Source organism: Erinaceus europaeus, chromosome 9, assembly GCF_950295315.1.
Source record: "Erinaceus europaeus chromosome 9, mEriEur2.1, whole genome shotgun sequence".
NCBI lineage: Eukaryota > Metazoa > Chordata > Mammalia > Eulipotyphla > Erinaceidae > Erinaceus > Erinaceus europaeus.
In genome coordinates this window covers 54,069,249-54,082,987 of record NC_080170.1, presented here as the reverse complement: position 1 = coordinate 54,082,987, position 13,739 = coordinate 54,069,249, and the positions used below count along the sequence as shown (strand labels likewise).

At 39.8% G+C, this 13,739-nt stretch overlaps 1 protein-coding gene across 4 annotated transcripts in view; it reads right to left on the bottom strand.

The window, feature by feature from the left end:
• The window catches only part of NME7 (NME/NM23 family member 7), a 157,742-nt gene that overhangs the window by 51,204 nt on the left and 92,799 nt on the right, over positions 1–13,739 (bottom strand). The window lies entirely within an intron of this gene.

Below are 13,739 nucleotides of genomic sequence, written 5' to 3'. Positions count from 1 at the left end.
TTTGGAGGATGGAACACTCTCTACTGTTGTGAATCCAAGTTGAGGGCAAGGTCCTATGGGGGTCCCTAAAGAGGTCTATTGTGCTATTCCTGATGGAGATTACCAGTAACAGTGAAGAGACAGATCTATTCAATGTCTAGGCTCATCATGTTTGTGTAGGAATCTCAGGACTCCCCAACTAGGGCACCAGATGATGGGGTGGCCTGATAGTGACTAAAAAGAGTTATCATAAGGTGTGCCAGTCTCTTGCCCTTATTCAGCTTTTGTAGTCCATACTTTGATAAAGTTAGCTTTGGGGTGACTGAGGGAAGTATAATAGGAAGAAGGTAAGGAGGGTATCTAGGTCTAAGTAGAAACTATTTCATTAGGAACTTTATGGTGTCTTTTTAGGTCTTTCTACTTGCTTGCTTCATTTATTGACTCACTGCAAACTATTGTGTACTTTTGCTTTCAGGTATATATTTTGCCCTAATTTATCGATACATGTGAACATATGCCCTATCTCATGGGACCTAGTCTATATCTAGGTTTTGGGACACTGTTAGGAAGTGAACCACCTGAAATGGAATTAGAGAATCCTTTGAGAAAGGAAAGGTCTCACCCAAGTAATGAGGCTGAAGGGTTGATATTCCACACCTGACATCTCTGGACACAGTCTGAACTGAAGCATGCCGAGGTGGTACTCGTTGCATTGAATAGGTTGGGATCAGCAGATGCAGTACCATTTGCTATAAACTGAGAGAAGCATGCAGGAAAGTGAGCCCCATCCTATAGGTTCCAGGGCTGGGGGAAATATGGGCTCTATAGAGGAAGAGGGAGGTCCCTGCTGTCTTAGGGTTTAAGAAGGCAATAGACCGCAAATCTTCATCTGCAATATTCCAGCATTTAGGTTCATGATTAGTCAACAATTTGTTTGGCTTTATATGTTAACTCTTTTCAGCCACCAGGTTCCAGATGCTACCATGATGCCAAGCATACTTCCCTGAGCAGATGAACCCACCAATATGTCCTGGAGCTTTGCTTCCCCAGAGCCCTTCACCACTTGGTAAAGATGGAGACAGGCTGGGAGTATGGATTGACCTGTCAACACCCATGTTCAGTGCAGAAGCAATTACAGAAGCCAGACCTCCCACCTTCTGCACCCCATAATGACCCTGGGTCCATACTCCCAGAGCGTTAAAGAATAGGAAAGCTATCAGGGGAGGAGATGGGATACGGAGTTCTGGTAGTAAGAATTGTGTGGAGTTGTACCCCTCTTATCCTATGGTTTTGTCAGTTTTTCCTTGTCATAAATAAAAATTAAATAAATAAAAATAAATGAGGGGGAAATGAGGGACTGAGAGAAAACTTGTTTTGAGAATCATTCAGATAAACATGCTGGGAAATAAGGCAGAAGGTGCTGCTCTCAAGAATAGAGAAATAAAAGTCAGCTGAATTTCAAAAGTATACACATACAACCTGAAACCATGAAAAGACAAATTAAGGAAAAGAGGTGTTCGACATCCCCCAGTCACTGTGGGGATTAAGGTGATACCCATGGAATAAAGGGCAGGGGGCAAAATCTGGGATATGGAAGGGAGGGGACACAGAACTCAGTTCAAATGAAAGATACTATGACCAAAACCAAAACATTTGCAGGTAAGACAAACTTCAAAATACTCAGAGGAGCATCAAGAACACTACTAGATCCGATTTTTTTTTTCTTAATACACTGACAAGGGGTCTGGATGGTGGCACACCTGGTTGATCATACATGTTATGATCACAAGGACTCAGAGTCTCCTGCAGCGGGAAAGCTTTGCAAGTAGTGAAGCAGTGCTACAAAGTCTCTTTCCCTCTCTATCTCCTCCTTCCCACTTGATTTCTGTCTGTCTCTATCCAATAAATATAGATTTAAACATTTTTTTTAAATATACTGACAAGGGGGTCGGAAAATAATGCAACGGGTTAAGTACACATGGCACAAAGCTCAAGGACCAGTGTGAGGATCCCAGTTCGAGCCCCCAGTGCTCCGAACTGCAGGGGGGTTGTTTCATAAGCAGTGAAGCAGGTCTGCAGATGTCTATATTTCTCTCTCCCTCTATGTCTCTCCATTTCTCTCTGTCTTATCCAACAACATCATCAGTAACAATAATAATAACCACATCAACAATAAATCAACAAGGACAACAAATAGCCTCCAGGCACAGTGGATTCATGGTGCAGGCACCAAGCCCCAGCAATAACCCTGGAGGATATATATGTATGTATCTTTTTAAAAAGTCTAAATTATATGAGTGACAGCTTCAAAATGGTTTCAAGGTTAATTGGGATGTCACCTTAGTGATCTTTTGAGAATGCTATCTGGATCTGTGCTGAATACAGGCTCCAGGTCAAATCGATAGGGTTTTCAGTTAATGATATTCATATGCTTTTCGCATATTTGGGAGTTACTCTCTGCCCTGATCCAGCTTTCTAGTCCTATTTCGAACTCTGACACCATCTCTCCAGACAATACCTTTGGTCCACTTGCATGTTAGCTGTCAGACTCGGGCAAAAATTAGTAAAGTCATGGGCCCCTCAGAAACATACCTAAAATAGAACTACTAGCTTTTGCCAAAATGGAGACCCCAAATCTCATCTGCTACATACTTGCCCTTAGGTTACTGATTATTAAACAATTTGTTCTGCTCTATATCTTAATTCGTTTTGCAGCCACCAAGCTGCAGGTGCTACCATGATGCCAACCTGACTTCACTGGACAGATGACCTCACCACTGTATCCTGGAGCCCTACCTCTCCAGACACCTGCCCCACTAGGGAAAGATAGAAACAGGCTGGGAGTATGGATCAACCTAACAACACCCATGTTCAGCAGAGAAGCAATTACAGAAGCCAGACCTTCCACCTTCTGTACCCCATAATGATCCTGGGTCCATGTGCCAGAGGGGTAAAGAATAGGAAAGCTTTCAAGGGAGGGGATGAGATATGGAACTCTGGTGGTGGGAACTGTGTGAACTATACTCCTCTTATCCTATGGTCTTGTTGATATTTGTTTACTTTTTATTTTGTAAATAAATTTAAAAGGAAGAAAGAAAGAAAGAAAGAAAGAAAGAAAGAAAGAAAGAAAGAAAGAAAGAAAGAAAGTGGCCTGAAGCACAGAAATTATGCAAGGCCCTAGACAGCTCACCCAGTAGGCCATGCACCTTGCCACACACACAGTCCATGTTCAAGCTATAGCACCAGTGGAATATCCAGTGCTGTGGTGTCTTTCCCCACCCCCCCCAAAAAGGAGACCCCTTGTGCTGTGGCCCCAGTTCTAAAAAAAATAATAATAATAAAAGAAAGAAAGAAAATCCTTTATCTATAGAAAATTCTGATTTAAGATGTAAAGACTACATATTTAATTGCAAATATCTGTATTAGGATATCAGGATGAATAAATTTCAACAAGAAGACAAATGGTTACTTTCTAACACTGAAGAAAAAACTAGAGAGCAAAGAGCATAAAAGATTCATGCCAGGGGATTAGAATGCCTAAGAAAGAGAAAGCAGGAAATGAAGATCAATTTTTAAATCTATTTGTCTATGCCCCCCATTTATATTTCTCTCTTCCTTAAAAAGTAAAACTGATAGTTTCTCAAAGTTCTTTATGGCCCCTGTCAGCTTAGCAATTAAGGTTTGGAATTTCTTATCTGGACTGACATCTCTAATTTTTGGCAACAAAGTTGGAAAATACTTTATAACCAGGTGCCTTCTTTGGAACTCACAATGCACATAAGCACTAGAAATGTTCTAGAGTCCTTCAGTAAGAAAACTTCTTCATTTAACCCAGTATTTTTCAGTCTTACTTGACCATAAACTTTTTTTTTCTATTTTGAACATATGTCTATCATGGTAGTTGTATGATTTCACTGAAATTATTGATTATATGACATTTCCTTTTACTAGGACCTAAATTCTTCTGGCTTGGGGTAAAAATGTTCATCTTTTCACTATTAAGACCTAACTAAACCAGACACCTAGAGAGCTTGCAAATATTGTTTGGTGGTTTGGTTGGTGAGTTGACTGGGTTACCAGAGATATAAGAAATGTTTTGTGTGGTCCAGGAGGTGGTGCAGTGATAAAGCTTTTATCTCTCAAGCATGAGGTCCCAGAGTGTGTCTGGTTCTTTCTCTCTCCTCCTATCTTTCTCATAAATAAATAAAATCTTTAAAAAAAAAAAAGAAATGCTTTGTGCCAAGTTACTATGATCATAACCTTTGCAATATTAAAGGAACTGTCAGAGAAGTCTTTTTCTTTTCTTTTGTTTCTTCCAGAGTTATCACTGGGGCTCAGTGCCTGCACTATGAATCCACTGCTCCTGGAGGCCATTTTCCTCCATTTTTGTTGCCCTTGTTGTTGTTATTATTTCCATTGTTATAGCTGTTGTTATTGATAGGACAGAGAGAAATGGAGAGAGGAGGGGAAGACAGAGATGGGGAGAGAAAGACAGACCTGCAGACCTGCTTCGTGGCTTGAGAAGCGACCCCCCCTGCCAGAGGGGATCCAGGGGCTCGAACCAGGATCCCTATGCGGGTCCCTGCACTTTGCCCCATGTGGCTTAACCTACTGCGCTACTGCCCAGCCCCTGAGAAGTCTTTTTAAATGGGGCTAAAAGTGGGAAAGGCTAACGAAGGGGAAATAGTTGTTATTAGTTAAATTTTCAGTGGAAGTTTACATACAAAGTTATTTAAACTAAGATAATAGTGAGTTCTAGCCACCAGGTGGTGGCAGACCAGGTTGAGAGCACACATTACAGTGTACAAGGACATAGGTTCAAGCTCCTGGTACCCACCTCAGGAGGGAAGCTTCACAAGTAGTGAAGCAGTGCTGCAGGGAGGTGTCTTTCTCTCCCCTATCTCCTCCTTCCCTCTCTACTTTTCTCTGCCTCTATCCAAAATGAATTCGTGAATAATAATAATAAAATTTAAAAAAGGTAACAGTGAATTCTTATGGAAGAAAAGGAAGACAGGCCAGTGAAATAGCTCACTGTGATAATGTGCTACATTGCCAGTGTGGAACCCAGGTTTGTTCCCAGCCTTCACAGCACTGTGAAGCTTCAGTACTGTGGTATCTCTTTTCCTCTCCCTCTCTCTGCCTACATCAAAATAATAATATAGGACAGGAAGACATTTCTACTCTGAAACCAGACTGGCTAGATAAATAAATAATTCAACCAGCCTTTCATTTGCATCTGTGCAAGATTAAATGTGATAACTCTGTAAATGTCACAATTCCTAGCAGTTAATTACAGTGATTAATAGCAATGTTTTAAAGGTCAAAACTGGAAGCAATCCTAGTTCCTAAATGTAACCTTTGATGACTTGTAGGAGATAATAAACTTGTAAGGAAGATATCTATAGAGCTACAAGTTTGGGGGGGGGGGAATAGCTGGGTTCCAATTCTATAAGTTTTTTTTTTTTTTTCTTCCATAGTCCATCTGTTTTTGGATCCTAATCAACTAATTCCACCCACATCTGAATTCTCAAAACAGAATTAACAAAGCAGCATCTGCTGGTTACAGCAGGGTGATATATAGCATTTTTGTTTTTACAAAACTTGAGTTTAAAAAAATCTTCAAAATTAAAATTAACACTGAAGTTGCTGAATAAGAGCCTATTTTGGTCAGACTATTTTAAGAACAAAACTAAAGAGACACCCAGAACTCTTCTGTTAAAGACAAAGGGTTCAGTTCAGTAAAAGCTAATAGATGACCAAGAAGTATAGCTGAAATTCAACACTGAATGTGTCTCCTACTTTTGAGAGTAGGTGCTACTTATATGTCCCTAAAATTTCAATCACTAGCTCTGGCAGAATATTTAAACAAAGAATAAAGCTAAGCAGGATTTGGTGGTTTTTAACATGCTTTTTGTATCTCTTCCAAAATGTAATATTCCCTTTGATCAAAAATGTATTAATCTATGTAACCTAAGTAACTGACGCTGCTCACAGCCAACTACAAATCACCAAGTTCTGACAGCACTCCTTCCAAAAAGATCTCAAAACCTTCCACAGGTACCATCCAACTAAAAGTGATCAACATGGTCTCATCATTTTTATTTATTTTATTTTAGTCTCCAGGGTTATTGCTCGGGCTCAGCACCAGCACTATGAATCCACCATTCCTGGCAGCCATTTTTTCCATTTTAATGGACAAGACAAAAAGAAATTGAGAGAGGCAGGGGAAACAGAAAGGGAGAGAGAAAGACACTTGTAGGCCTGCTTAACAGCTCATGAAGTGTCCCCCCTGCAGGTGGGGAGCCAGAGGCTCGAACCCAGATCCTTGTGCGGGTCATTGCACTTAGTACTATGTGTGCTTAACCAGGTGAACCACCATCTAGCTCCTTGGGTCTTATCTTTCAATAGAATTACTATACTCCAACCAGTCTTCCACATAGCACTCAAAGCGCTCTTTTACAATCCTTTACAAATTAAAACATCCACTGCACTTGTAGAAACAATGAGTTCACATGACCTTCCTAATCATTAAAGTCTCTCTCAGTTATGTGGTTGCATGCTTCCCACTAAGTTAAGAGTCAAACTGGACTTCTTTGAAATTCTAGAACATGTAGTGCCTCTACCTGATCCCCCCAACTCTGAACCTCTACACACAGTTGCTCTCAATCCTCCATATTTTATAAAGAATAATCTTTCAGGAATCCCTTGCACACTGACTAGACTGTTAAAATGTGAAACATGGTTGTTTAACATATTTATGTTCATGCCATCATTTAGTGACTATATTCCTCATTAGGCTATCAAATCCATATGGACAAACTCGGGGCCCATCATGCCTACTGAACACCCTACACCCACAGCACATTCCAATAATTTTAGTTGAATTAAAGTTGATCCCAAGTCAACAAAAATGGAGTAAACCAGCAAAATTCCATCAAGTTGGACTTAATTCTAGTTTATTACAAGTCCATATCATAGGGAGTATCTGGAATTTTATTCATAAAGGAGATTTTCTATACTCTCCAATACAAAATAGATAAGCGTTCTAATTATTGTTCCTGGTGCTTAAAGTCTCCATTCCAGAAAATATATAGTCCAATCAAGAGAATACTCCTAATGCTTCCAAGTGGGGTAAAAATATACACCAAAGTGACAAGGTAATTCTACATTAGACACTTTGGATTCACTCCCCTGCTCAAAGAACTGGCACCTTGATATTCATCTGAAGAAAAATGTCCTAACTTTGTAAATATACATATATAGTGGGGTAGATAGAATAATGTTTAGATATGTCAGAACTGAGCAGTAGTCTGGTAAAAAAAAATAAGTAATATATACGTGTGTGTGGTGTGTGTACATATATATGTATGTATGTACATATATATATATATATCCCCTAAATTTTGTTGTTTTGCCACCACTTTATCACTGGGGCTCATTTCTGTAAAGATCTACTGTTCCTAGTGGCCATATTTTTGTTTCTTCTAGGTAGAACGTGAGAGACAGAGAACAAGATTCGACTTCCGGAGGTGGAGCTACGAGCCACAGATCACTTTCTCTCCCCTCCTCTCCTCTCCTCTCCTCTCCTCTCCCCTCCCCTCCTCTCCTCTCCTCTCCTCTCCTCTCCCCTCCCCTCCTCTCCTCTCCTCTCCTCTCCTCTCCCCTCCCCTCCCCTCCCCTCCCCTCCCCTCCCTTCTAACCCCCTCCCCCCTCTCCCCTTCCCCTCCCCTCCCCTCCTCTTCTCTCCAGGATCAACTAGGAATACCAAAGGAGACCACCCGGCGCCAAAACAAGACAGGACTAGAATGACCACAGGAACCCAGTAAATCACCGGTGAGTACAAACACGTGTGGCTGGTGACAGAGAGGAGAGAGGGGCCTAAGGAGAGATTAAGTGACTGCTAACACTTCAGCAGTTTATCAGTGGAGATACCACCTCCAGTCTGCTCTACCAACAAGGGGACAGCTTAAGGGAGGAAAGGACTCCCCAGAGAATCACCAAGTACAACTCTGAGTCTCCATTGCTACTACCCTCAGAATCTGGAGCAGCGACAGGAAGGGACACCAGGGGACAGAGATCTAACCAGGAAACTCAGGAGAAGACCTATACCTAGGTGGCATAGCTGAGGGGCTGTGAAAGTCTCTTTGCATAACCACTGGATTATCTCTGCCACACCCTGCTTTATCTCTTGGTCAGGAGTCAGTGATTAAGCTAAGAAGCCTACTGATAGTTTAAAAGCCCTCAGGCTCCCATAGCCTACAGGGAAGGAAAAAAAAAAAGAAAGAGGCTTTTAAACCACTGAGCTCCAACTCAGGGATTGAAATAACTGTTAACTTCCACCACTGTGAACCCTTTAATTAACTTACTTAGACACAAGTCAATCCAGGCAATAGTGACCAATAATTTGAAAAGTACTGATAAAGGGAACTCATAACATAATATATAAAATGGGTAAAACAACAAGAAAAAATATTGGAGAATTGAACCAGGACAAGAGTCCAGCTAAAAGTCCTCCAGAGGGTGAAGCACAAAATAACGAGTTCAACATCCAAACATTAGCTAAGGAAATAATAACAGGAGTGAGTAAAGAATTTTAAAAAATTGTAATCAGAAATGCAGGAACAACAAATGAGAATATGGAAGAAAATACTAATTATCTCATGGTTATTAGAGAGCTGAAAGCTGAAATCGCTGAGCTAAGAATGCAACTAGCTGAACAAGTTAAAACAGTATCAGAGCAGGGCAACATAATAGATGAACTCCAGAAAACAGTAGAGGGCAGAGAGAATATAATCTATGAGGCTGAAGACAGAATTAGCAAGATTGAGAATGAATTAGAGACAACTAAAAAAGAAGTTAGAGATCTCAAAAAGAGATTAAGAGATGCTGAAAACAACAACAGAGTCCTATGGGATTACTTCAAAAGAAACAATATATGCATTATTGGCACACCAGAAGAAGAAAGAGAAGGAGAGGAAGAAAGCATTTTCCAGGCCATAGTAGCTGAAAACTTCTCGAGTCTAGACAACACCAAAGACATAAAGATTCAAGAAGCAAAGAGGGTCCCAAACAGAATTAACCCAGACCTAAAGACACCAAGACATATTGTACTTAGAATGGAAAGGAATAAGGATAAAGAAAGGATCCTGAAGGCTGCAAGAGAAAAACAAAGAGTCACCTACAAAGGAAAACCCATAAGATTAGCAGCAGACTTCTCCATACAAACACTACAGGCCAGAAGACAATGGCAAGATATCTATTGAGTGCTCAATGAGAAAGGCTTTCAGCCAAGAATACTGTATCCTGCTAGACTGTCATTCAGACTAGATGGAGGCATCAAAACCTTCTCAGACAAGCAACAGTTGAAGGAATCAACCATCACCAAGCCTGCCCTGAAAGAAGTTCTGAAAGGTCTCCTATAAACAACCAGACCACCGCAAATAGGACATATATCAAAAAACTCTAAAACTCTACAAGAATGGCATTAAAATATCTTCAATCTTTGATATCAATAAATGTCAATGGCCTGAATTCACCTATTAAAAGACACAGAGTAGGAAGATGGATCAGAAAACACAACCCAACAATATGCTGTCTACAGGAAACCCACCTAACTCAACAAGACAAACACAGACTTAAAGTGAAAGGATGGAAAACTATCATACAAGCCAATGGCCCACAAAAAAAGGGCAGGAGCAGCTATTCTCATATCTGACATGATAGACTTTAAAATAGATAAGATTAAAAAAGATAGGAATGGACACTACTTAATGCTCAGAGGATCAGTCAATCAAGAGGACTTAACAATTATTAACATCTATGCACCCAATGAAAAGCCATCTAAATACATCAAACTTCTACTGAAAGAGCTACAGCAATATATTAACAGTAACACAATCATAGTAGGGGACTTCAACACCCCACTCTCTCAACTTGACAGATCATCCAAGCAGAAAATCAATAAAGACATAAAGGAGCTAAATGAAGAGATAGATAAACTAGAACTATTGGACATTTTCAGAGTCATTCATCCCAAGACACTGGAATACACATTTTACTAAAATCCACATGGGTCATTGTCAAGGATAGACCATATATTAGGCCACAAAGACAGCATCAGCCAATTCAAGAGCATTGAAATCATCCCAAGCATCTTCTCAGACCACAGTGGAATTAAACTAACACTTAACAATCAACAAAAGATTAGTAACAGTCCCAAAATGTGGAAGCTCAACAGTACACTTCTTAACAACTTCTGGGTCAAAGAGGAAATCAAGGAAGAAATCAAAATGTTTTGAGAGTTCAATGAAAATGAAGACACAAGCTATCAAAATATTTGGGACACAGGTAAAGCAGTCCTAAGAGGGAAGTTCATAGCTATACAAGCAAACATTAGGAAACAAGAAAAAGCACAAATAAACAGCCTGATTGCACTGCTTAAAGACCTAGAAGAAGAACAACAAAGAAACCCTAAAGCAACCAGAAGGACAGAAATCACTAAAGTTAGGGCAGAAATAAATAACATTGAGAATAGGAAAACCATACAAAAGATCAACGAAAGTAAATGTTGGTTCTTCGAAAGAGTAAACAAAATCGACAAACCTTTAGCCAGACTCACAAAACAAAAAAGGGACAAGACCCAAATAAATCGGATAGTAAATGAAAGAGGAGATATCACAACAGACACCGCAGAAATTCAACATATCATGCGAGGCTTTTATGAACAACTATATGCCACCAAGCTAGTGAACCTGGAAGAAATGGACAATTTCCTAGATACCTACCAACTTCCAAAACTAAGTAAAGAGGAAGTGGATAACATGAACAGGCCCATCACAGTTAATGAAATTGAAACAGTTATTAGAAATCTCCCCAAAAATAAAAGTCCTGGAACAGATGGTTTTACAAATGAATTCTACAAAACCTTCAAAGAAGAACTAATACCTCTACTTTTACAAGTCTTCCAGAAGATTGAAGACACTGGCATACTCCCTGCCAGCTTCTATGAAGCCAACATCACTCTGATACCAAAAGCAGACAGGGACACAACCAAAAAAGAAAACTACAGACCAATATCTCTGATGAACATAGATGCTAAAATATTGAACAAAATCCTAGCCAAATGGATACAACAGTATATCAAAAAGATTGTTCATCATGACCAAATGGGGTTTATCCCAGGCATGCAAGATTGGTTTAATATACGTAAATCAATCAATGTGATCCACCACATCAACAAAAGCAAGACCAAAAACCACATGGTCATATCAGTAGATGCAGAGAAAGCCTTTGACAAAATACAGCATCCCTTTATGATCAAAACACTACAAAAAATGGGAATAGATGAAAATTCCTGAAGATAGTGGAGTCTATATATAGCAAACCTAAAGCCAACAGCATACTCAATGGTGAAAAACTGGAAGCATTTCCACTCTTATCAGGTACTAGACAGGGCTGCCCACTATCACCATTACTATTCAACATAGTGTTGGAAGTTCTTGCCATAGCAATCAGGCAGGAGCAAGGTATTAAAGGGATACAGATTGGAAGAGAAGAAGTCAAATTCTCCTTATTTGCAGATGACATGATAGTATACACAGAAAAACCTAAGGAATCCAGCAAGAAGCTTTGGGAAATCATCAGGCAATACAGTAAGGTGTCAGGCTACAAAATTAACATTCAAAAGTCAGTGGCATTCCTCTATGCAAACACTAAGTTAGAAGAAATTGAAATCCAGAAATCAATTCCTTTTACTATAGCAACAAAAACAATAAAATATCTAGGAGTAAACCTAACCAAAGAAGTGAGAGACTTGTAAACTGAAAATTATGAGTCACTACTCAAGGAAATTGAAAAAGACACAAAGAAGTGGAAAGATGTTCCATGTTCATGGGTTGGAAGAATTAACATCATCAAAATGAATATACTACCCAGAGCCATCTACAAATTTAATGCTATCCCCATCAAGATCCCAAGCACAGTTTTTAGGAGAATAGAAAAAATACTACAATTGTTTATCTGGAACCAGAAAAGACCTAGAATTGCCAAAACAATCTTGAGAAAAAAGAACAGAACTGCAGGCATCACACTCCCAGATCTCAAACTGTATTATAGTGCCATTGTCATCAAAACTGCTTGGTACTGGAACATGAACAGACACACTGACCAGTGGAATAGAATTGAGAGCCCAGAAATGAGGCCCCACACGTATGGACATCTAATCTTTGACAAAGGGGCCCAGACTATTACATGGGGAAAGCAGAGTCTCTTCAACAAATGGTGTTGGAAATAATGGGTTGAAACATGCAAAAGAATGAAACTGAATCACTGTATTTCACCAAATACAAAAGTAAATTCCAAGTGGATCAAGGACTTGGATGTTAGACCACAAACTATCAAATACTTAGAGGAAAATATTGGCAGAACTCTTTTCTGCGTAAATTTTAAAGACATTCTCAATGAAACGAATCCAATTACAAAGAAGACTAAGGCAAGTATAAACCTATGGGACTACATCAAATTAAAAAGCTTCTTCACAGCAAAAGAAACCACTACTCAAACCAAGAGACCCCTCACAGAATGGGAGAAGATCTTTACATGCCATACATCAGATAAGAGTTTAATAACCAACATATATAAAGAGCTTGCCAGACTCAACAACAAGACAACAAATAACCCCATCCAAAAATGGGGGGAGGACTTGGACAGAATATTCACCACAGAAGAGATCCAAAAGGCTGAGAAACACATGAAAAAATGCTCCAAGTCTCTGATTGTCAGAGAAATGCAAATCAAGACAACAATGAGCTATCACTTCACTCCTGTGAGAACGTCATACATCAGAAAAGGTAACAGCAGCAAATACTGGAGAGGGTGTGGGGTCAAAGGAACCCTCCTGCACTGCTGGTGGGAATGTCACCTGGTCCAACCTCTGTGGAGAACAGTCCGGAGAACTCTCAGAAGGCTAGAAATGGACCTACCCTATGATCCTGTAATTCCCCTCCTGGGGATATATCCTAAGGAACCCAACACATCCATCCAAAAAGATCTGTGTACACATATGTTCTTGGCAGCACAATTTGTAATAGCCAAAACCTGGAAGCAACCCAGGTGTCCAACAACAGATGAGTGGCTGAGCAAGTTGTGGTATATATACACAATGGAATACTACTCAGCTGTAAAAAATGGTGACTTCACTGTTTTCAGCCAATCTTGGCTGGACCTTGAAAAAATCATGTTGAGTGAAGTAAGTCAGAAACAGAAGGATGAATATGGGATGATCTCACTCTCAGGCCGAAGTTGAAAAACAAGATCAGAAAGGAAAACACAAGTAGAACCTGTAATGGAATTGGCATATTGCCACCAAGTAAAAGACTCTGGGGTGGGTGGGTGGGGAGAATACAGGTCCATGAAGGACGATAAATGACATAGTGGGGGTTGTATTGTTAAATGGGAAACTGGGGAATGTTATGCATGTACAAACTATTGTATTTACAAACTACTGTATTTACTGTTGAATGTAAAACATTAATTCCCCAATAAAGAAATAAATTTAAAAAAAGAGAGACAGAGAACAAGAGACACAGAGGAGACACAATAGCCCCACTTGCCACTTATTAAGCTTCCCACCTGCAGGCATTTCCACATCATGGTCTGCAGTTCAAATCTGAGTCCATGTGCATGCTAGCATGTGTGTTCTACCAAGTTGAGTCATCTGCCTAAAAATATATTAATGTCATAATTTATACATCTTCCATAAA